This window comes from Hyla sarda, unplaced genomic scaffold (assembly GCF_029499605.1).
Source record: "Hyla sarda isolate aHylSar1 unplaced genomic scaffold, aHylSar1.hap1 scaffold_1065, whole genome shotgun sequence".
In the NCBI taxonomy this organism is placed as follows: Eukaryota; Metazoa; Chordata; class Amphibia; order Anura; family Hylidae; genus Hyla; species Hyla sarda.
Window position 1 is genome coordinate 16,550 of NW_026607684.1, and position 23,690 is coordinate 40,239.

At 46.2% G+C, this 23,690-nt stretch overlaps 9 non-coding genes and 1 pseudogene across 9 annotated transcripts; all 10 read left to right on the plus strand.

Moving 5' to 3' along the window:
• The first annotated feature begins 2,454 nt into the window (after window positions 1-2,454).
• Window positions 2,455-2,645, plus strand: LOC130299875 (U2 spliceosomal RNA). The gene has a single exon (XR_008850906.1). It is a non-coding gene; the product is annotated as a U2 spliceosomal RNA (small nuclear RNA).
• Window positions 2,646-4,706: 2,061 nt separating this feature from the next.
• LOC130299877 (U2 spliceosomal RNA) lies at window positions 4,707-4,897 on the plus strand. Its single transcript, XR_008850907.1, has one exon. It is a non-coding gene; the product is annotated as a U2 spliceosomal RNA (small nuclear RNA).
• A 2,095-nt stretch (window positions 4,898-6,992) lies between these two features.
• LOC130299878 (U2 spliceosomal RNA) lies at window positions 6,993-7,183 on the plus strand. The gene has a single exon (XR_008850908.1). It is a non-coding gene; the product is annotated as a U2 spliceosomal RNA (small nuclear RNA).
• A 2,100-nt stretch (window positions 7,184-9,283) lies between these two features.
• On the plus strand, window positions 9,284-9,474 carry LOC130299879 (U2 spliceosomal RNA). The gene has a single exon (XR_008850909.1). It is a non-coding gene; the product is annotated as a U2 spliceosomal RNA (small nuclear RNA).
• A 2,104-nt stretch (window positions 9,475-11,578) lies between these two features.
• On the plus strand, window positions 11,579-11,769 carry LOC130299880 (U2 spliceosomal RNA). Its single transcript, XR_008850910.1, has one exon. It is a non-coding gene; the product is annotated as a U2 spliceosomal RNA (small nuclear RNA).
• A 2,620-nt stretch (window positions 11,770-14,389) lies between these two features.
• Window positions 14,390-14,580, plus strand: LOC130299915 (U2 spliceosomal RNA). Its single transcript, XR_008850943.1, has one exon. It is a non-coding gene; the product is annotated as a U2 spliceosomal RNA (small nuclear RNA).
• A 2,091-nt stretch (window positions 14,581-16,671) lies between these two features.
• On the plus strand, window positions 16,672-16,862 carry LOC130299881 (U2 spliceosomal RNA). The gene has a single exon (XR_008850911.1). It is a non-coding gene; the product is annotated as a U2 spliceosomal RNA (small nuclear RNA).
• A 2,102-nt stretch (window positions 16,863-18,964) lies between these two features.
• LOC130299882 (U2 spliceosomal RNA) lies at window positions 18,965-19,155 on the plus strand. Its single transcript, XR_008850912.1, has one exon. It is a non-coding gene; the product is annotated as a U2 spliceosomal RNA (small nuclear RNA).
• A 2,083-nt stretch (window positions 19,156-21,238) lies between these two features.
• LOC130299883 (U2 spliceosomal RNA) lies at window positions 21,239-21,429 on the plus strand. Its single transcript, XR_008850913.1, has one exon. It is a non-coding gene; the product is annotated as a U2 spliceosomal RNA (small nuclear RNA).
• Window positions 21,430-23,526: 2,097 nt separating this feature from the next.
• Window positions 23,527-23,686, plus strand: LOC130299924 (U2 spliceosomal RNA; annotated as a pseudogene).
• Window positions 23,687-23,690: the final 4 nt, after the last annotated feature.

Sequence of the window (23,690 nt, forward strand, 5' to 3'; positions counted from 1 at the left end):
CAACTTCAATTTTGTAGCCAGACACATACCGGGGGTAGACAACACGGCCGCAGATGCTCTGTCCAGGGCTAATTTCCATCTCTTTTCACAGGTGGCTCCGCAAGCAGACGCAGTAGGAACACAACCCCCTTGCCTGGCACAATTAATCTTGGACTGAACCATTACACACAGGTGGCCCGGGAGTTAATGTCGGACGCCTTAGCCCCCAATACCAGGAAGGCCTATCATGCGGCACACGACACCTTCAGGGCATATCTGTCGCAGCATAGCATCCCCTTTTCTTACGACACCACTATCATTCTATCTTTCATCGGTTTCTGCCACTCTTCTCTGCACCTGTCTCATAGCACTATCAAATCTTACCTTTCGGGCATTCAGCATTTCATTTCTTTATCCCACCCAGACAGGCTATCTATCTTATCATCTCAGGCTGTCAAGGCTGCGCTCAGAGGGGTGGTGGCTCGTAGCGCCTCAACGCCAACTCTCAGGAAACCGATCAGCGGCGAGCTGTTCCGAGCCATGTCTGACGCATTAGCCAATAACCCGTTTGGCTTCGAGCGCAGTCTGATAATCAAATCTGCCATTTATCTAGCCTTCTATGGCTTCCTCCGGCCGGGTGAATTTTCATGTGTCAGGCGGGGAGCGACACATCCACAGAAGGCTCATTTAAGGTGGCAGGGTTCTTGGTTCGAAGTTTCACTGTCTGTCACAAAAACTTGTAGGTGGGGGGCGGTGGTTAAGTATTTTCCTTCAGGCAATAACTGGTGCCCGGTGGCAGTGTTGGCACAACTGGTTGAGTTCCTCCATGATAAGCCTCCGGAGTCGCCACTGTTGCCTTTCGGTGGAGGTGCTCTTACCACTTCTCTTTTCACATCACATGTCCGCACGCTGCTTGGTAATTTAGGACACAACCCCAGAGAGTTCTCAGGTCACTCATTCCGCATAGGAGCAGCATCGGCGGCCTCCAGGCACAAAGTGCCTGTACATGTCATCCAGAAGTTGGGGAGGTGGCGGTCTGATGCATATACCACTTATGTCCCAGATCCCTCAAGGGAAATGGCAGAGGCATTTCAATTTTTGGCACTATAAATAAATGATACTTAATTACCCTAACTGGTGGTGTATTTTTGCCCTCTATAGGCTGACCCTCGACGCGGTTTTCAGGCACACCTCAACCGCTGTTCTATGTTACAAGCAGAGTTTTGATTTTAGGTCTTGGTAAATCTAGTTTCTTGCAGGTGGCCTTGGAAGGAGATAACAGGTAAGCCCATGCACGGTTCAAAGTCCTGACCACAAGTGGGAAGCCTATCAGGCTGAATTTGTGGGAGGGGCTTTGGCTATTTAACATCCATCGGCCCCTCCCTCTGGGCGTATGCTGGGTTGGCGAAACCCACCCTCCTCACCCTTTTCTTCATCACCATACATAAGGGAATGCCCTCTATAGGCTGACCCTCGACGCGGTTTTCAGGCACACCTCAACCGCTGTTCTATGTTACAAGCAGAGTTTTGGGTTTAGGTCTTGGTAAATCTAGTTTCTTGCAGGTGGCCTTGGCAGGAGATAACAGGTAAGCCCATGCACGGTTCAACGTCCTGACCACAAATATAAACGTATTCTCCGTTGAGATATTGCAGCCGCTGCTGTGTCCAGGCCCAGGAGCCTTAGCACTGTGCTGTGATGTCACTCAATACCACTGACATCACTAGGTGTAAACAACATCTCTCCTTTGCTGTGTATGTGACTATGGAGCTGTTTGGTGATGTTGTCTATTATGGCCTTCATAGAAGCAACAGGAGATTGTTGCATCCATCTAGAACCCTCAGAACTACAGTGCTATGATGTCACTCACTTCCACAGGCCTTGCAGAGTGTAAACAACAACAACCCAGCTTTGTTGTGTATGTAACCATAGGGATTTGTGATGTCACCTAGAACCTTCACAGCAGCGACAGCTTTATGAGGAGCATCAGCACTGCTCTGCCTGAGCAGAACCATCACCGCCATAGGTTGTCAAATAACCCGGGTTTAACCCACACAGGTAAGTCCAATGGGGTGCAGGCATGTCCTCTATGCTTACAGCTTCCCGTGGGTGTTGGTTTGATACCGTTTGGGGACAGCCAAGGAGGCATCTGCAGGCAACAAAGGTAGGTGTGTGCTTGTGTGTGTGTTTCCTATGCAGATCCTAAGCCCAGTGTCACATGCAAGTAGGAGGAGTAAGAAGGGTTCCTGGCAAATCCGGGTTATGGATTGCATTTAAAAAGGCCCCGTGGGAGTGCAATGGGCCCCTGTCTTGCTGCTTAGCAATAATGGTATGGGTTTAGGTTCTGCTGTGTGTACTGGTGGTTGACTGCCCCCCAGCCCAGAGTGTGCATGGAAAATTGTCTGGCAGCCTCCCTGACAGCAAGCAGTGATAGTGCCCATGAAGGGCACCTTGTTGGGCCCGCCCCTTTCACGGTTATCGCTTCTCGGCCTTTTGGCTAAGATCAAGTGTAGTATCTGTTCTTATCAGTTTAATATCTGATACGTCCCCTATCTGGGGACCATATATTAAATGGATTTTTGAGAACGGGGGCCGATTTCGAAGCTTGCTTCCGTCGCCCTATGCATTGACCCGATATGGCAGTATCTTCGGGTACAGTGCACCACCCCCTTACAGGGTTAAAAAGAAAGATTCCTACTTTCATTGCTACCTGCTTGCTGGCTAGCCAGCTAGCCAGCCCTGTGGGCCTTGCTGCTGCTGCAGCCAAAAAACAAAAGGTGGTGCTGCTGCTGCTGCTTCTGCTGCTTCTGCTTCTGCTTGTGTCTGGCCGCTGTTGGAGCGTCCAGGCACAGGACTTCTGCTGCTGCTGACTAAATGGCCTCCTTAATTGGATCATTTGAGTAGCCAGCACACCTGTGCAGGTAGGGCATGACATGATAGGCAGCTGCCTTGATAGCGGGTGGGTGCTGAATGTTCCTAATTGACAAAATAAGATTAATGCTTATGAAGAAATATAAAATCTCATCCCTTCCCCAATATCGCGCCACACCCCTACCCCTTAATTCCCTGGTTGAACTTGATGGACATATGTCTTTTTTCGACCGTACTAACTATGTAACTATGTAACATAACATGGGGGGGGTCATTGCTGTACATTGACCATGCATTGCTTCTGTGGTATTGCAAAGGCAAAGACAAATGCTTCCAGCCATCCATTGCACTAATGGATTGGTCATCAGCTGGCTGTCTATGTCCCGCATCAATATAGACCAAAGTACAGAGGGTTAGGCTATGCTATTGTGCACCTACCTGATGCATCAGAAGGTGCGAGGCCCTTGCTAAATTCTGTGCACAGACTTTGAGATCTATACTTTAGACTGTATCTAAACCTGCTCCAACATGGACTGACATTCTGGCCTACTTTCAGCCGATGCGACTTGTCTGTCGCTGAACAGTCGCTTTTTATGTATTCAGCACCTATGTATAATGTTGTAAAAATGCTCTAGAAGCTAAAGTCGCAGAAATGTCACACATATTTGGCCTGCAACTTTCTGTGCGACAAATTCAGACAGGAAAAATCAGTATAAATCCTTAGAAAATTATCCCCCAGTGTCTCCATCTGCTGGCGGTATTGAATAAGCATTGCTGCACTGATGGGGTATGCATTAGACGAAAAAAAAGAAGAAAAAGAAGAATAATACGCCCAGAAAAGAGGCGAAAAGGAGAAAAACGTAAAAAAACGTGAAAAAAAAGTAAGAGGAAGAGAAGGGAAAAAAAGGTGGAAATGGGTTTAAAAGTGATTTCGGCGGAGAAATATATATATATATATATATATATATATATATATATATATATACGCGCACACACACACATATATATAAACGTATTCTCCGTTGAGATATTGCAGCCGCTGCTGTGTCCAGGCCCAGGAGCCTTAGCACTGTGCTGTGATGTCACTCAATACCACTGACATCACTAGGTGTAAACAACATCTCTCCTTTGCTGTGTATGTGACTATGGAGCTGTTTGGTGATGTCGTCTATTATGGCCTTCATAGAAGCAACAGGAGATTGTTGCATCCATCTAGAACCCTCAGAACTACAGTGCTATGATGTCACTCACTTCCACAGGCCTTGCAGAGTGTAAACAACAACAACCCAGCTTTGTTGTGTATGTAACCATAGGGATTTGTGATGTCACCTAGAACCTTCACAGCAGCGACAGCTTTATGAGGAGCATCAGCACTGCTCTGCCTGAGCAGAACCATCACCGCCATAGGTTGTCAAATAACCCGGGTTTAACCCACACAGGTAAGTCCAATGGGGTGCAGGCATGTCCTCTATGCTTACAGCTTCCCGTGGGTGTTGGTTTGATACCGTTTGGGGACAGCCAAGGAGGCATCTGCAGGCAACAAAGGTAGGTGTGTGCTTGTGTGTGTGTTTCCTATGCAGATCCTAAGCCCAGTGTCACATGCAAGTAGGAGGAGTAAGAAGGGTTCCTGGCAAATCCGGGTTATGGATTGCATTTAAAAAGGCCCCGTGGGAGTGCAATGGGCCCCTGTCTTGCTGCTTAGCAATAATGGTATGGGTTTAGGTTCTGCTGTGTGTACTGGTGGTTGACTGCCCCCCAGCCCAGAGTGTGCATGGAAAATTGTCTGGCAGCCTCCCTGACAGCAAGCAGTGATAGTGCCCATGAAGGGCACCTTGTTGGGCCCGCCCCTTTCACGGTTATCGCTTCTCGGCCTTTTGGCTAAGATCAAGTGTAGTATCTGTTCTTATCAGTTTAATATCTGATACGTCCCCTATCTGGGGACCATATATTAAATGGATTTTTGAGAACGGGGGCCGATTTCGAAGCTTGCTTCCGTCGCCCTATGCATTGACCCGATATGGCAGTATCTTCGGGTACAGTGCACCACCCCCTTACAGGGTTAAAAAGAAAGATTCCTACTTTCATTGCTACCTGCTTGCTGGCTAGCCAGCTAGCCAGCCCTGTGGGCCTTGCTGCTGCTGCAGCCAAAAAACAAAAGGTGGTGCTGCTGCTGCTTCTGCTGCTTCTGCTTCTGCTTGTGTCTGGCCGCTGTTGGAGCGTCCAGGCACAGGACTTCTGCTGCTGCTGACTAAATGGCCTCCTTAATTGGATCATTTGAGTAGCCAGCACACCTGTGCAGGTAGGGCATGACATGATAGGCAGCTGCCTTGATAGCGGGTGGGTGCTGAATGTTCCTAATTGACAAAATAAGATTAATGCTTATGAAGAAATATAAAATCTCATCCCTTCCCCAATATCGCGCCACACCCCTACCCCTTAATTCCCTGGTTGAACTTGATGGACATATGTCTTTTTTCGACCGTACTAACTATGTAACTATGTAACATAACATGGGGGGGGGGGGGGGGGGTCTCCTGGCTGTTCACACAGGTGTGTCATTGCTGTACATTGACCATGCATTGCTTCTGTGGTATTGCAAAGGCAAAGACAAATGCTTCCAGCCATCCATTGCACTAATGGATTGGTCATCAGCTGGCTGTCTATGTCCCGCATCAATATAGACCAAAGTACAGAGGGTTAGGCTATGCTATTGTGCACCTACCTGATGCATCAGAAGGTGCGAGGCCCTTGCTAAATTCTGTGCACAGACTTTGAGATCTATACTTTAGACTGTATCTAAACCTGCTCCAACATGGACTGACATTCTGGCCTACTTTCAGCCGATGCGACTTGTCTGTCGCTGAACAGTCGCTTTTTATGTATTCAGCACCTATGTATAATGTTGTAAAAATGCTCTAGAAGCTAAAGTCGCAGAAATGTCACACATATTTGGCCTGCAACTTTCTGTGCGACAAATTCAGACAGGAAAAATCAGTATAAATCCTTAGAAAATTATGCCCCAGTGTCTCCATCTGCTGGCGGTATTGAATAAGCATTGCTGCACTGATGGGGTATGCATTAGACGAAAAAAAAGAAGAAAAAGAAGAATAATACGCCCAGAAAAGAGGCGAAAAGGAGAAAAACGTAAAAAAACGTGAAAAAAAAGTAAGAGGAAGAGAAGGGAAAAAAAGGTGGAAATGGGTTTAAAAGTGATTTCGGCGGAGAAATATATATATATATATATATATATATATATATATATATATATATACGCGCACACACACACATATATATAAACGTATTCTCCGTTGAGATATTGCAGCCGCTGCTGTGTCCAGGCCCAGGAGCCTTAGCACTGTGCTGTGATGTCACTCAATACCACTGACATCACTAGGTGTAAACAACATCTCTCCTTTGCTGTGTATGTGACTATGGAGCTGTTTGGTGATGTCGTCTATTATGGCCTTCATAGAAGCAACAGGAGATTGTTGCATCCATCTAGAACCCTCAGAACTACAGTGCTATGATGTCACTCACTTCCACAGGCCTTGCAGAGTGTAAACAACAACAACCCAGCTTTGTTGTGTATGTAACCATAGGGATTTGTGATGTCACCTAGAACCTTCACAGCAGCGACAGCTTTATGAGGAGCATCAGCACTGCTCTGCCTGAGCAGAACCATCACCGCCATAGGTTGTCAAATAACCCGGGTTTAACCCACACAGGTAAGTCCAATGGGGTGCAGGCATGTCCTCTATGCTTACAGCTTCCCGTGGGTGTTGGTTTGATACCGTTTGGGGACAGCCAAGGAGGCATCTGCAGGCAACAAAGGTAGGTGTGTGCTTGTGTGTGTGTTTCCTATGCAGATCCTAAGCCCAGTGTCACATGCAAGTAGGAGGAGTAAGAAGGGTTCCTGGCAAATCCGGGTTATGGATTGCATTTAAAAAGGCCCCGTGGGAGTGCAATGGGCCCCTGTCTTGCTGCTTAGCAATAATGGTATGGGTTTAGGTTCTGCTGTGTGTACTGGTGGTTGACTGCCCCCCAGCCCAGAGTGTGCATGGAAAATTGTCTGGCAGCCTCCCTGACAGCAAGCAGTGATAGTGCCCATGAAGGGCACCTTGTTGGGCCCGCCCCTTTCACGGTTATCGCTTCTCGGCCTTTTGGCTAAGATCAAGTGTAGTATCTGTTCTTATCAGTTTAATATCTGATACGTCCCCTATCTGGGGACCATATATTAAATGGATTTTTGAGAACGGGGGCCGATTTCGAAGCTTGCTTCCGTCGCCCTATGCATTGACCCGATATGGCAGTATCTTCGGGTACAGTGCACCACCCCCTTACAGGGTTAAAAAGAAAGATTCCTACTTTCATTGCTACCTGCTTGCTGGCTAGCCAGCTAGCCAGCCCTGTGGGCCTTGCTGCTGCTGCAGCCAAAAAACAAAAGGTGGTGCTGCTGCTGCTTCTGCTGCTTCTGCTTCTGCTTGTGTCTGGCCGCTGTTGGAGCGTCCAGGCACAGGACTTCTGCTGCTGCTGACTAAATGGCCTCCTTAATTGGATCATTTGAGTAGCCAGCACACCTGTGCAGGTAGGGCATGACATGATAGGCAGCTGCCTTGATAGCGGGTGGGTGCTGAATGTTCCTAATTGACAAAATAAGATTAATGCTTATGAAGAAATATAAAATCTCATCCCTTCCCCAATATCGCGCCACACCCCTACCCCTTAATTCCCTGGTTGAACTTGATGGACATATGTCTTTTTTCGACCGTACTAACTATGTAACTATGTAACATAACATGGGGGGGGGGGGGGGGGTCTCCTGGCTGTTCACACAGGTGTGTCATTGCTGTACATTGACCATGCATTGCTTCTGTGGTATTGCAAAGGCAAAGACAAATGCTTCCAGCAATCCATTGCACTAATGGATTGGTCATCAGCTGGCTGTCTATGTCCCGCATCAATATAGACCAAAGTACAGAGGGTTAGGCTATGCTATTGTGCACCTACCTGATGCATCAGAAGGTGCGAGGCCCTTGCTAAATTCTGTGTACAGACTTTGAGATCTATACTTTAGACTGTATCTAAACCTGCTCCAACATGGACTGACATTCTGGCCTACTTTCAGCCGATGCGACTTGTCTGTCGCTGAACAGTCGCTTTTTATGTATTCAGCACCTATGTATAATGTTGTAAAAATGCTCTAGAAGCTAAAGTCGCAGAAATGTCACACATATTTGGCCTGCAACTTTCTGTGCGACAAATTCAGACAGGAAAAATCAGTATAAATCCTTAGAAAATTATCCCCCAGTGTCTCCATCTGCTGGCGGTATTGAATAAGCATTGCTGCACTGATGGGGTATGCATTAGACTAAAAAAAAGAAGAAAAAGAAGAATAATACGCCCAGAAAAGAGGCGAAAAGGAGAAAAACGTAAAAAAACGTGAAAAAAAAGTAAGAGGAAGAGAAGGGAAAAAAAGGTGGAAATGGGTTTAAAAGTGATTTCGGCGGAGAAATATATATATATATATATATATATATATATATATATATATATATATATATACGCGCACACACACACATATATATAAACGTATTCTCCGTTGAGATATTGCAGCCGCTGCTGTGTCCAGGCCCAGGAGCCTTAGCACTGTGCTGTGATGTCACTCAATACCACTGACATCACTAGGTGTAAACAACATCTCTCCTTTGCTGTGTATGTGACTATGGAGCTGTTTGGTGATGTCGTCTATTATGGCCTTCATAGAAGCAACAGGAGATTGTTGCATCCATCTAGAACCCTCAGAACTACAGTGCTATGATGTCACTCACTTCCACAGGCCTTGCAGAGTGTAAACAACAACAACCCAGCTTTGTTGTGTATGTAACCATAGGGATTTGTGATGTCACCTAGAACCTTCACAGCAGCGACAGCTTTATGAGGAGCATCAGCACTGCTCTGCCTGAGCAGAACCATCACCGCCATAGGTTGTCAAATAACCCGGGTTTAACCCACACAGGTAAGTCCAATGGGGTGCAGGCATGTCCTCTATGCTTACAGCTTTCCGTGGGTGTTGGTTTGATACCGTTTGGGGACAGCCAAGGAGGCATCTGCAGGCAACAAAGGTAGGTGTGTGCTTGTGTGTGTGTTTCCTATGCAGATCCTAAGCCCAGTGTCACATGCAAGTAGGAGGAGTAAGAAGGGTTCCTGGCAAATCCGGGTTATGGATTGCATTTAAAAAGGCCCCGTGGGAGTGCAATGGGCCCCTGTCTTGCTGCTTAGCAATAATGGTATGGGTTTAGGTTCTGCTGTGTGTACTGGTGGTTGACTGCCCCCCAGCCCAGAGTGTGCATGGAAAATTGTCTGGCAGCCTCCCTGACAGCAAGCAGTGATAGTGCCCATGAAGGGCACCTTGTTGGGCCCGCCCCTTTCACGGTTATCGCTTCTCGGCCTTTTGGCTAAGATCAAGTGTAGTATCTGTTCTTATCAGTTTAATATCTGATACGTCCCCTATCTGGGGACCATATATTAAATGGATTTTTGAGAACGGGGGCCGATTTCGAAGCTTGCTTCCGTCGCCCTATGCATTGACCCGATATGGCAGTATCTTCGGGTACAGTGCACCACCCCCTTACAGGGTTAAAAAGAAAGATTCCTACTTTCATTGCTACCTGCTTGCTGGCTAGCCAGCTAGCCAGCCCTGTGGGCCTTGCTGCTGCTGCAGCCAAAAAACAAAAGGTGGTGCTGCTGCTGCTTCTGCTGCTTCTGCTTCTGCTTGTGTCTGGCCGCTGTTGGAGCGTCCAGGCACAGGACTTCTGCTGCTGCTGACTAAATGGCCTCCTTAATTGGATCATTTGAGTAGCCAGCACACCTGTGCAGGTAGGGCATGACATGATAGGCAGCTGCCTTGATAGCGGGTGGGTGCTGAATGTTCCTAATTGACAAAATAAGATTAATGCTTATGAAGAAATATAAAATCTCATCCCTTCCCCAATATCGCGCCACACCCCTACCCCTTAATTCCCTGGTTGAACTTGATGGACATATGTCTTTTTTCGACCGTACTAACTATGTAACTATGTAACATAACATGGGGGGGGGGGGGGGGGTCTCCTGGCTGTTCACACAGGTGTGTCATTGCTGTACATTGACCATGCATTGCTTCTGTGGTATTGCAAAGGCAAAGACAAATGCTTCCAGCCATCCATTGCACTAATGGATTGGTCATCAGCTGGCTGTCTATGTCCCGCATCAATATAGACCAAAGTACAGAGGGTTAGGCTATGCTATTGTGCACCTACCTGATGCATCAGAAGGTGCGAGGCCCTTGCTAAATTCTGTGCACAGACTTTGAGATCTATACTTTAGACTGTATCTAAACCTGCTCCAACATGGACTGACATTCTGGCCTACTTTCAGCCGATGCGACTTGTCTGTCGCTGAACAGTCGCTTTTTATGTATTCAGCACCTATGTATAATGTTGTAAAAATGCTCTAGAAGCTAAAGTCGCAGAAATGTCACACATATTTGGCCTGCAACTTTCTGTGCGACAAATTCAGACAGGAAAAATCAGTATAAATCCTTAGAAAATTATCCCCCAGTGTCTCCATCTGCTGGCGGTATTGAATAAGCATTGCTGCACTGATGGGGTATGCATTAGACGAAAAAAAAGAAGAAAAAGAAGAATAATACGCCCAGAAAAGAGGCGAAAAGGAGAAAAACGTAAAAAAACGTGAAAAAAAAGTAAGAGGAAGAGAAGGGAAAAAAAGGTGGAAATGGGTTTAAAAGTGATTTCGGCGGAGAAATATATATATATATATATATATATATATATATATATATATATATATATATATATACGCGCACACACACACATATATATAAACGTATTCTCCGTTGAGATATTGCAGCCGCTGCTGTGTCCAGGCCCAGGAGCCTTAGCACTGTGCTGTGATGTCACTCAATACCACTGACATCACTAGGTGTAAACAACATCTCTCCTTTGCTGTGTATGTGACTATGGAGCTGTTTGGTGATGTCGTCTATTATGGCCTTCATAGAAGCAACAGGAGATTGTTGCATCCATCTAGAACCCTCAGAACTACAGTGCTATGATGTCACTCACTTCCACAGGCCTTGCAGAGTGTAAACAACAACAACCCAGCTTTGTTGTGTATGTAACCATAGGGATTTGTGATGTCACCTAGAACCTTCACAGCAGCGACAGCTTTATGAGGAGCATCAGCACTGCTCTGCCTGAGCAGAACCATCACCGCCATAGGTTGTCAAATAACCCGGGTTTCACCCACACAGGTAAGTCCAATGGGGTGCAGGCATGTCCTCTATGCTTACAGCTTCCCGTGGGTGTTGGTTTGATACCGTTTGGGGACAGCCAAGGAGGCATCTGCAGGCAACAAAGGTAGGTGTGTGCTTGTGTGTGTGTTTCCTATGCAGATCCTAAGCCCAGTGTCACATGCAAGTAGGAGGAGTAAGAAGGGTTCCTGGCAAATCCGGGTTATGGATTGCATTTAAAAAGGCCCCGTGGGAGTGCAATGGGCCCCTGTCTTGCTGCTTAGCAATAATGGTATGGGTTTAGGTTCTGCTGTGTGTACTGGTGGTTGACTGCCCCCCAGCCCAGAGTGTGCATGGAAAATTGTCTGGCAGCCTCCCTGACAGCAAGCAGTGATAGTGCCCATGAAGGGCACCTTGTTGGGCCCGCCCCTTTCACGGTTATCGCTTCTCGGCCTTTTGGCTAAGATCAAGTGTAGTATCTGTTCTTATCAGTTTAATATCTGATACGTCCCCTATCTGGGGACCATATATTAAATGGATTTTTGAGAACGGGGGCCGATTTCGAAGCTTGCTTCCGTCGCCCTATGCATTGACCCGATATGGCAGTATCTTCGGGTACAGTGCACCACCCCCTTACAGGGTTAAAAAGAAAGATTCCTACTTTCATTGCTACCTGCTTGCTGGCTAGCCAGCTAGCCAGCCCGGTGGGCCTTGCTGCTGCTGCAGCCAAAAAACAAAAGGTGGTGCTGCTGCTGCTTCTGCTGCTTCTGCTTCTGCTTGTGTCTGGCCGCTGTTGGAGCGTCCAGGCACAGGACTTCTGCTGCTGCTGACTAAATGGCCTCCTTAATTGGATCATTTGAGTAGCCAGCACACCTGTGCAGGTAGGGCATGACATGATAGGCAGCTGCCTTGATAGCGGGTGGGTGCTGAATGTTCCTAATTGACAAAATAAGATTAATGCTTATGAAGAAATATAAAATCTCATCCCTTCCCCAATATCGCGCCACACCCCTACCCCTTAATTCCCTGCTTGAACTTGATGGACATATGTCTTTTTTCGACCGTACTAACTATGTAACTATGTAACATAACATGGGGGGGGGGGGGGGGGGTCTCCTGGCTGTTCACACAGGTGTGTCATTGCTGTACATTGACCATGCATTGCTTCTGTGGTATTGCAAAGGCAAAGACAAATGCTTCCAGCCATCCATTGCACTAATGGATTGGTCATCAGCTGGCTGTCTATTAGTGTTGAGCGGCATAGGCCGTATTCGAATTCGCGAATATTCGCGAATATATGGACGAATATTCGTCATATATTCGCGAATATTCGCATATTCGTTATACCCTCGTTTTATTTTCGCATATGCGAATATTCGCGTATGCGAAAATGAACATATGCGAAAAGTTGCATATACAAAATTAAGGTATGCGAAAATTCGCATATGCGAACATTCGCATATGCGAAAATTCACATATGCGAAAATTAGCATGCGCTAATTTTCGTATATGCGAATTTCCGTACGTCAGTCTTACACAGTAGTATTACAGCCTTCTTTACACCACATAAGCTGGAAGCAGAGAGGGATGATCACTGTGATGTGTACTGTGAAGAAAAAAAAAAAAAAAAAAAAAAAAAAAAAAAAACGAATATTCGTAATTACGAATATATAGCGCTATATTCGCGAAATTCGCGAATTAGCGAATATGCGATATTCGCGAATAATATTCGAATTGCGAATATTCGCGAGCAACACTACTGTCTATGTCCCGCATCAATATAGACCAAAGTACAGAGGGTTAGGCTATGCTATTGTGCACCTACCTGATGCATCAGAAGGTGCGAGGCCCTTGCTAAATTCTGTGCACAGACTTTGAGATCTATACTTTAGACTGTATCTAAACCTGCTCCAACATGGACTGACATTCTGGCCTACTTTCAGCCGATGCGACTTGTCTGTCGCTGAACAGTCGCTTTTTATGTATTCAGCACCTATGTATAATGTTGTAAAAATGCTCTAGAAGCTAAAGTCGCAGAAATGTCACACATATTTGGCCTGCAACTTTCTGTGCGACAAATTCAGACAGGAAAAATCAGTATAAATCCTTAGAAAATTATCCCCCAGTGTCTCCATCTGCTGGCGGTATTGAATAAGCATTGCTGCACTGATGGGGTATGCATTAGACGAAAAAAAAGAAGAAAAAGAAGAATAATACGCCCAGAAAAGAGGCGAAAAGGAGAAAAACGTAAAAAAACGTGAAAAAAAAGTAAGAGGAAGAGAAGGGAAAAAAAGGTGGAAATGGGTTTAAAAGTGATTTCGGCGGAGAAATATATATATATATATATATATATATATATATATATATATATATATATACGCGCACACACACACATATATATAAACGTATTCTCCGTTGAGATATTGCAGCCGCTGCTGTGTCCAGGCCCAGGAGCCTTAGCACTGTGCTGTGATGTCACTCAATACCACTGACATCACTAGGTGTAAACAACATCTCTCCTTTGCTGTGTATGTGACTATGGAGCTGTTTGGTGATGTCGTCTATTATGGCCTTCATAGAAGCAACAGGAGATTGTTGCATCCATCTAGAACCCTCAGAACTACAGTGCTATGATGTCACTCACTTCCACAGGCCTTGCAGAGTGTAAACAACAACAACCCAGCTTTGTTGTGTATGTAACCATAGGGATTTGTGATGTCACCTAGAACCTTCACAGCAGCGACAGCTTTATGAGGAGCATCAGCACTGCTCTGCCTGAGCAGAACCATCACCGCCATAGGTTGTCAAATAACCCGGGTTTAACCCACACAGGTAAGTCCAATGGGGTGCAGGCATGTCCTCTATGCTTACAGCTTCCCGTGGGTGTTGGTTTGATACCGTTTGGGGACAGCCAAGGAGGCATCTGCAGGCAACAAAGGTAGGTGTGTGCTTGTGTGTGTGTTTCCTATGCAGATCCTAAGCCCAGTGTCACATGCAAGTAGGAGGAGTAAGAAGGGTTCCTGGCAAATCCGGGTTATGGATTGCATTTAAAAAGGCCCCGTGGGAGTGCAATGGGCCCCTGTCTTGCTGCTTAGCAATAATGGTATGGGTTTAGGTTCTGCTGTGTGTACTGGTGGTTGACTGCCCCCCAGCCCAGAGTGTGCATGGAAAATTGTCTGGCAGCCTCCCTGACAGCAAGCAGTGATAGTGCCCATGAAGGGCACCTTGTTGGGCCCGCCCCTTTCACGGTTATCGCTTCTCGGCCTTTTGGCTAAGATCAAGTGTAGTATCTGTTCTTATCAGTTTAATATCTGATACGTCCCCTATCTGGGGACCATATATTAAATGGATTTTTGAGAACGGGGGCCGATTTCGAAGCTTGCTTCCGTCGCCCTATGCATTGACCCGATATGGCAGTATCTTTGGGTACAGTGCACCACCCCCTTACAGGGTTAAAAAGAAAGATTCCTACTTTCATTGCTACCTGCTTGCTGGCTAGCCAGCTAGCCAGCCCTGTGGGCCTTGCTGCTGCTGCAGCCAAAAAACAAAAGGTGCTGCTTCTGCTGCTTCTGCTTCTGCTTGTGTCTGGCCGCTGTTGGAGCGTCCAGGCACAGGACTTCTGCTGCTGCTGACTAAATGGCCTCCTTAATTGGATCATTTGAGTAGCCAGCACACCTGTGCAGGTAGGGCATGACATGATAGGCAGCTGCCTTGATAGCGGGTGGGTGCTGAATGTTCCTAATTGACAAAATAAGATTAATGCTTATGAAGAAATATAAAATCTCATCCCTTCCCCAATATCGCGCCACACCCCTACCCCTTAATTCCCTGGTTGAACTTGATGGACATATGTCTTTTTTCGACCGTACTAACTATGTAACTATGTAACATAACATGGGGGGGGGGGGGTCTCCTGGCTGTTCACACAGGTGTGTCATTGCTGTACATTGACCATGCATTGCTTCTGTGGTATTGCAAAGGCAAAGACAAATGCTTCCAGCCATCCATTGCACTAATGGATTGGTCATCAGCTGGCTGTCTATGTCCCGCATCAATATAGACCAAAGTACAGAGGGTTAGGCTATGCTATTGTGCACCTACCTGATGCATCAGAAGGTGCGAGGCCATTGCTAAATTCTGTGCACAGACTTTGAGATCTATACTTTAGACTGTATCTAAACCTGCTCCAACATGGACTGACATTCTGGCCTACTTTCAGCCGATGCGACTTGTCTGTCGCTGAACAGTCGCTTTTTATGTATTCAGCACCTATGTATAATGTTGTAAAAATGCTCTAGAAGCTAAAGTCGCAGAAATGTCACACATATTTGGCCTGCAACTTTCTGTGCGACAAATTCAGACAGGAAAAATCAGTATAAATCCTTAGAAAATTATCCCCCAGTGTCTCCATCTGCTGGCGGTATTGAATAAGCATTGCTGCACTGATGGGGTATGCATTAGACGAAAAAAAAGAAGAAAAAGAAGAATAATACGCCCAGAAAAGAGGCGAAAAGGAGAAAAACGTAAAAAAACGTGAAAAAAAAGTAAGAGGAAGAGAAGGGAAAAAAAGGTGGAAATGGGTTTAAAAGTGATTTCGGCGGAGAAATATATATATATATATATATATATATATATATATATATATATATATATATATATACGCGCACACACACACATATATATAAACGTATTCTCCGTTGAGATATTGCAGCCGCTGCTGTGTCCAGGCCCAGGAGCCTTAGCACTGTGCTGTGATGTCACTCAATACCACTGACATCACTAGGTGTAAACAACATCTCTCCTTTGCTGTGTATGTGACTATGGAGCTGTTTGGTGATGTCGTCTATTATGGCCTTCATAGAAGCAACAGGAGATTGTTGCATCCATCTAGAACCCTCAGAACTACAGTGCTATGATGTCACTCACTTCCACAGGCCTTGCAGAGTGTAAACAACAACAACCCAGCTTTGTTGTGTATGTAACCATAGGGATTTGTGATGTCACCTAGAACCTTCACAGCAGCGACAGCTTTATGAGGAGCATCAGCACTGCTCTGCCTGAGCAGAACCATCACCGCCATAGGTTGTCAAATAACCCGGGTTTAACCCACACAGGTAAGTCCAATGGGGTGCAGGCATGTCCTCTATGCTTACAGCTTCCCGTGGGTGTTGGTTTGATACCGTTTGGGGACAGCCAAGGAGGCATCTGCAGGCAACAAAGGTAGGTGTGTGCTTGTGTGTGTGTTTCCTATGCAGATCCTAAGCCCAGTGTCACATGCAAGTAGGAGGAGTAAGAAGGGTTCCTGGCAAATCCGGGTTATGGATTGCATTTAAAAAGGCCCCGTGGGAGTGCAATGGGCCCCTGTCTTGCTGCTTAGCAATAATGGTATGGGTTTAGGTTCTGCTGTGTGTACTGGTGGTTGACTGCCCCCCAGCCCAGAGTGTGCATGGAAAATTGTCTGGCAGCCTCCCTGACAGCAAGCAGTGATAGTGCCCATGAAGGGCACCTTGTTGGGCCCGCCCCTTTCACGGTTATCGCTTCTCGGCCTTTTGGCTAAGATCAAGTGTAGTATCTGTTCTTATCAGTTTAATATCTGATACGTCCCCTATCTGGGGACCATATATTAAATGGATTTTTGAGAACGGGGGCCGATTTCGAAGCTTGCTTCCGTCGCCCTATGCATTGACCCGATATGGCAGTATCTTCGGGTACAGTGCACCACCCCCTTACAGGGTTAAAAAGAAAGATTCCTACTTTCATTGCTACCTGCTTGCTGGCTAGCCAGCTAGCCAGCCCTGTGGGCCTTGCTGCTGCTGCAGCCAAAAAACAAAAGGTGGTGCTGCTGCTGCTTCTGCTGCTTCTGCTGCTTCTGCTTCTGCTTGTGTCTGGCCGCTGTTGGAGCGTCCAGGCACAGGACTTCTGCTGCTGCTGACTAAATGGCCTCCTTAATTGGATCATTTGAGTAGCCAGCACACCTGTGCAGGTAGGGCATGACATGATAGGCAGCTGCCTTGATAGCGGGTGGGTGCTGAATGTTCCTAATTGACAAAATAAGATTAATGCTTATGAAGAAATATAAAATCTCATCCCTTCCCCAATATCGCGCCACACCCCTACCCCTTAATTCCCTGGTTGAACTTGATGGACATATGTCTTTTTTCGACCATACTAACTATGTAACTATGTAACATAACATGGGGGGGGGGGGGGGGTCTCCTGGCTGTTCACACAGGTGTGTCATTGCTGTACATTGACCATGCATTGCTTCTGTGGTATTGCAAAGGCAAAGACAAATGCTTCCAGCCATCCATTGCACTAATGGATTGGTCATCAGCTGGCTGTCTATGTCCCGCATCAATATAGACCAAAGTACAGAGGGTTAGGCTATGCTATTGTGCACCTACCTGATGCATCAGAAGGTGCGAGGCCCTTGCTAAATTCTGTGCACAGACTTTGAGATCTATACTTTAGACTGTATCTAAACCTGCTCCAACATGGACTGACATTCTGGCCTACTTTCAGCCGATGCGACTTGTCTGTCGCTGAACAGTCGCTTTTTATGTATTCAGCACCTATGTATAATGTTGTAAAAATGCTCTAGAAGCTAAAGTCGCAGAAATGTCACACATATTTGGCCTGCAACTTTCTGTGCGACAAATTCAGACAGGAAAAATCAGTATAAATCCTTAGAAAATTATCCCCCAGTGTCTCCATCTGCTGGCGGTATTGAATAAGCATTGCTGCACTGATGGGGTATGCATTAGACGAAAAAAAATAAGAAAAAGAAGAATAATACGCCCAGAAAAGAGGCGAAAAGGAGAAAAACGTAAAAAAATTTAAAAAAAAAGTAAGAGGAAGAGAAGGGAAAAAAAGGTGGAAATGGGTTTAAAAGTGATTTCGGCGGAGAAATATATATATATATATATATATATATATATATATATATATATATACGCGCACACACACACATATATATAAACGTATTCTCCGTTGAGATATTGCAGCCGCTGCTGTGTCCAGGCCCAGGAGCCTTAGCACTGTGCTGTGATGTCACTCAATACCACTGACATCACTAGGTGTAAACAACATCTCTCCTTTGCTGTGTATGTGACTATGGAGCTGTTTGGTGATGTCGTCTATTATGGCCTTCATAGAAGCAACAGGAGATTGTTGCATCCATCTAGAACCCTCAGAACTACAGTGCTATGATGTCACTCACTTCCACAGGCCTTGCAGAGTGTAAACAACAACAACCCAGCTTTGTTGTGTATGTAACCATAGGGATTTGTGATGTCACCTAGAACCTTCACAGCAGCGACAGCTTTATGAGGAGCATCAGCACTGCTCTGCCTGAGCAGAACCATCACCGCCATAGGTTGTCAAATAACCCGGGTTTAACCCACACAGGTAAGTCCAATGGGGTGCAGGCATGTCATCTATGCTTATAGCTTCCCGTGGGTGTTGGTTTGATACCGTTTGGGGACAGCCAAGGAGGCATCTGCAGGCAACAAAGGTAGGTGTGTGCTTGTGTGTGTGTTTCCTATGCAGATCCTAAGCCCAGTGTCACATGCAAGTAGGAGGAGTAAGAAGGGTTCCTGGCAAATCCGGGTTATGGATTGCATTTAAAAAGGCCCCGTGGGAGTGCAATGGGCCCCTGTCTTGCTGCTTAGCAATAATGGTATGGGTTTAGGTTCTGCTGTGTGTACTGGTGGTTGACTGCCCCCCAGCCCAGAGTGTGCATGGAAAATTGTCTGGCAGCCTCCCTGACAGCAAGCAGTGATAGTGCCCATGAAGGGCACCTTGTTGGGCCCGCCCCTTTCACGGTTATCGCTTCTCGGCCTTTTGGCTAAGATCAAGTGTAGTATCTGTTCTTATCAGTTTAATATCTGATACGTCCCCTATCTGGGGACCATATATTAAATGGATTTTTGAGAACGGGGGCCGATTTCGAAGCTTGCTTCCGTCGCCCTATGCATTGACCCGATATGGCAGTATCTTCGGGTACAGTGCACCACCCCCTTACAGGGTTAAAAAGAAAGATTCCTACTTTCATTGCTACCTGCTTGCTGGCTAGACAGCTAGCCAGCCCTGTGGGCCTTGCTGCTGCTGCAGCCAAAAAACAAAAGGTGGTGCTGCTGCTGCTTCTGCTGCTTCTGCTTCTGCTTGTGTCTGGCCGCTGTTGGAGCGTCCAGGCACAGGACTTCTGCTGCTGCTGACTAAATGGCCTCCTTAATTGGATCATTTGAGTAGCCAGCACACCTGTGCAGGTAGGGCATGACATGATAGGCAGCTGCCTTGATAGCGGGTGGGTGCTGAATGTTCCTAATTGACAAAATAAGATTAATGCTTATGAAGAAATATAAAATCTCATCCCTTCCCCAATATCGCGCCACACCCCTACCCCTTAATTCCCTGGTTGAACTTGATGGACATATGTCTTTTTTCGACCGTACTAACTATGTAACTATGTAACATAACATGGGGGGGGGGGGGGTCTCCTGGCTGTTCACACAGGTGTGTCATTGCTGTACATTGACCATGCATTGCTTCTGTGGTATTGCAAAGGCAAAGACAAATGCTTCCAGCCATCCATTGCACTAATGGATTGGTCATCAGCTGGCTGTCTATGTCCCGCATCAATATAGACCAAAGTACAGAGGGTTAGGCTATGCTATTGTGCACCTACCTGATGCATCAGAAGGTGCGAGGCCCTTGCTAAATTCTGTGCACAGACTTTGAGATCTATACTTTAGACTGTATCTAAACCTGCTCCAACATGGACTGACATTCTGGCCTACTTTCAGCCGATGCGACTTGTCTGTCGCTGAACAGTCGCTTTTTATGTATTCAGCACCTATGTATAATGTTGTAAAAATGCTCTAGAAGCTAAAGTCGCAGAAATGTCACACATATTTGGCCTGCAACTTTCTGTGCGACAAATTCAGACAGGAAAAATCAGTATAAATCCTTAGAAAATTATCCCCCAGTGTCTCCATCTGCTGGCGGTATTGAATAAGCATTGCTGCACTGATGGGGTATGCATTAGACGAAAAAAAAGAAGAAAAAGAAGAATAATACGCCCAGAAAAGAGGCGAAAAGGAGAAAAACGTAAAAAAACGTGAAAAAAAAGTAAGAGGAAGAGAAGGGAAAAAAAGGTGGAAATGGGTTTAAAAGTGATTTCGGCGGAGAAATATATATATATATATATATATATATATATATATATACGCGCACACACACACATATATATAAACGTATTCTCCGTTGAGATATTGCAGCCGCTGCTGTGTCCAGGCCCAGGAGCCTTAGCACTGTGCTGTGATGTCACTCAATACCACTGACATCACTAGGTGTAAACAACATCTCTCCTTTGCTGTGTATGTGACTATGGAGCTGTTTGGTGATGTCGTCTATTATGGCCTTCATAGAAGCAACAGGAGATTGTTGCATCCATCTAGAACCCTCAGAACTACAGTGCTATGATGTCACTCACTTCCACAGGCCTTGCAGAGTGTAAACAACAACAACCCAGCTTTGTTGTGTATGTAACCATAGGGATTTGTGATGTCACCTAGAACCTTCACAGCAGCGACAGCTTTATGAGGAGCATCAGCACTGCTCTGCCTGAGCAGAACCATCACCGCCATAGGTTGTCAAATAACCCGGGTTTAACCCACACAGGTAAGTCCAATGGGGTGCAGGCATGTCCTCTATGCTTACAGCTTCCCGTGGGTGTTGGTTTGATACCGTTTGGGGACAGCCAAGGAGGCATCTGCAGGCAACAAAGGTAGGTGTGTGCTTGTGTGTGTGTTTCCTATGCAGATCCTAAGCCCAGTGTCACATGCAAGTAGGAGGAGTAAGAAGGGTTCCTGGCAAATCCGGGTTATGGATTGCATTTAAAAAGGCCCCGTGGGAGTGCAATGGGCCCCTGTCTTGCTGCTTAGCAATAATGGTATGGGTTTAGGTTCTGCTGTGTGTACTGGTGGTTGACTGCCCCCCAGCCCAGAGTGTGCATGGAAAATTGTCTGGCAGCCTCCCTGACAGCAAGCAGTGATAGTGCCCATGAAGGGCACCTTGTTGGGCCCGCCCCTTTCACGGTTATCGCTTCTCGGCCTTTTGGCTAAGATCAAGTGTAGTATCTGTTCTTATCAGTTTAATATCTGATACGTCCCCTATCTGGGGACCATATATTAAATGGATTTTTGAGAACGGGGGCCGATTTCGAAGCTTGCTTCCGTCGCCCTATGCATTGACCCGATATGGCAGTATCTTCGGGTACAGTGCACCACCCCCTTACAGGGTTAAAAAGAAAGATTCCTACTTTCATTGCTACCTGCTTGCTGGCTAGCCAGCTAGCCAGCCCTGTGGGCCTTGCTGCTGCTGCAGCCAAAAAACAAAAGGTGGTGCTGCTGCTGCTTCTGCTGCTTCTGCTTCTGCTTGTGTCTGGCCGCTGTTGGAGCGTCCAGGCACAGGACTTCTGCTGCTGCTGACTAAATGGCCTCCTTAATTGGATCATTTGAGTAGCCAGCACACCTGTGCAGGTAGGGCATGACATGATAGGCAGCTGCCTTGATAGCGGGTGGGTGCTGAATGTTCCTAATTGACAAAATAAGATTAATGCTTATGAAGAAATATAAAATCTCATCCCTTCCCCAATATCGCGCCACACCCCTACCCCTTAATTCCCTGGTTGAACTTGATGGACATATGTCTTTTTTCGACCGTACTAACTATGTAACTATGTAACATAACATGGGGGGGGGGGGGGGGTCTCCTGGCTGTTCACACAGGTGTGTCATTGCTGTACATTGACCATGCATTGCTTCTGTGGTATTGCAAAGGCAAAGACAAATGCTTCCAGCCATCCATTGCACTAATGGATTGGTCATCAGCTGGCTGTCTATGTCCCGCATCAATATAGACCAAAGTACAGAGGGTTAGGCTATGCTATTGTGCACCTACCTGATGCATCAGAAGGTGCGAGGCCCTTGCTAAATTCTGTGCACAGACTTTGAGATCTATACTTTAGACTGTATCTAAACCTGCTCCAACATGGACTGACATTCTGGCCTACTTTCAGCCGATGCGACTTGTCTGTCGCTGAACAGTCGCTTTTTATGTATTCAGCACCTATGTATAATGTTGTAAAAATGCTCTAGAAGCTAAAGTCGCAGAAATGTCACACATATTTGGCCTGCAACTTTCTGTGCGACAAATTCAGACAGGAAAAATCAGTATAAATCCTTAGAAAATTATCCCCCAGTGTCTCCATCTGCTGGCGGTATTGAATAAGCATTGCTGCACTGATGGGGTATGCATTAGACGAAAAAAAAGAAGAAAAAGAAGAATAATACGCCCAGAAAAGAGGCGAAAAGGAGAAAAACATAAAAAAACGTGAAAAAAAAGTAAGAGGAAGAGAAGGGAAAAAAAGGTGGAAATGGGTTTAAAAGTGATTTCGGCGGAGAAATATATATATATATATATATATATATATATATATATATATATATATATACGCGCACACACACACATATATATAAACGTATTCTCCGTTGAGATATTGCAGCCGCTGCTGTGTCCAGGCCCAGGAGCCTTAGCACTGTGCTGTGATGTCACTCAATACCACTGACATCACTAGGTGTAAACAACATCTCTCCTTTGCTGTGTATGTGACTATGGAGCTGTTTGGTGATGTCGTCTATTATGGCCTTCATAGAAGCAACAGGAGATTGTTGCATCCATCTAGAACCCTCAGAACTACAGTGCTATGATGTCACTCACTTCCACAGGCCTTGCAGAGTGTAAACAACAACAACCCAGCTTTGTTGTGTATGTAACCATAGGGATTTGTGATGTCACCTAGAACCTTCACAGCAGCGACAGCTTTATGAGGAGCATCAGCACTGCTCTGCCTGAGCAGAACCATCACCGCCATAGGTTGTCAAATAACCCGGGTTTAACCCACACAGGTAAGTCCAATGGGGTGCAGGCATGTCCTCTATGCTTACAGCTTCCCGTGGGTGTTGGTTTGATACCGTTTGGGGACAGCCAAGGAGGCATCTGCAGGCAACAAAGGTAGGTGTGTGCTTGTGTGTGTGTTTCCTATGCAGATCCTAAGCCCAGTGTCACATGCAAGTAGGAGGAGTAAGAAGGGTTCCTGGCAAATCCGGGTTATGGATTGCATTTAAAAAGGCCCCGTGGGAGTGCAATGGGCCCCTGTCTTGCTGCTTAGCAATAATGGTATGGGTTTAGGTTCTGCTGTGTGTACTGGTGGTTGACTGCCCCCCAGCCCAGAGTGTGCATGGAAAATTGTCTGGCAGCCTCCCTGACAGCAAGCAGTGATAGTGCCCATGAAGGGCATCTTGTTGGGTCCGCCCCTTTCACGGTTATCGCTTCTCGGCCTTTTGGCTAAGATCTAGTGTAGTATCTGCTCACTTGGTCTGGCTGGAAGGTTCCTGGGGTACCCGTGCCTTGGCCTTGGGGGATCGCTCTACCCATTTGGTGGAGCTTCACCCCCTTGCTGCTTTTGGGGTTACGGCTTACTCCCCAGGA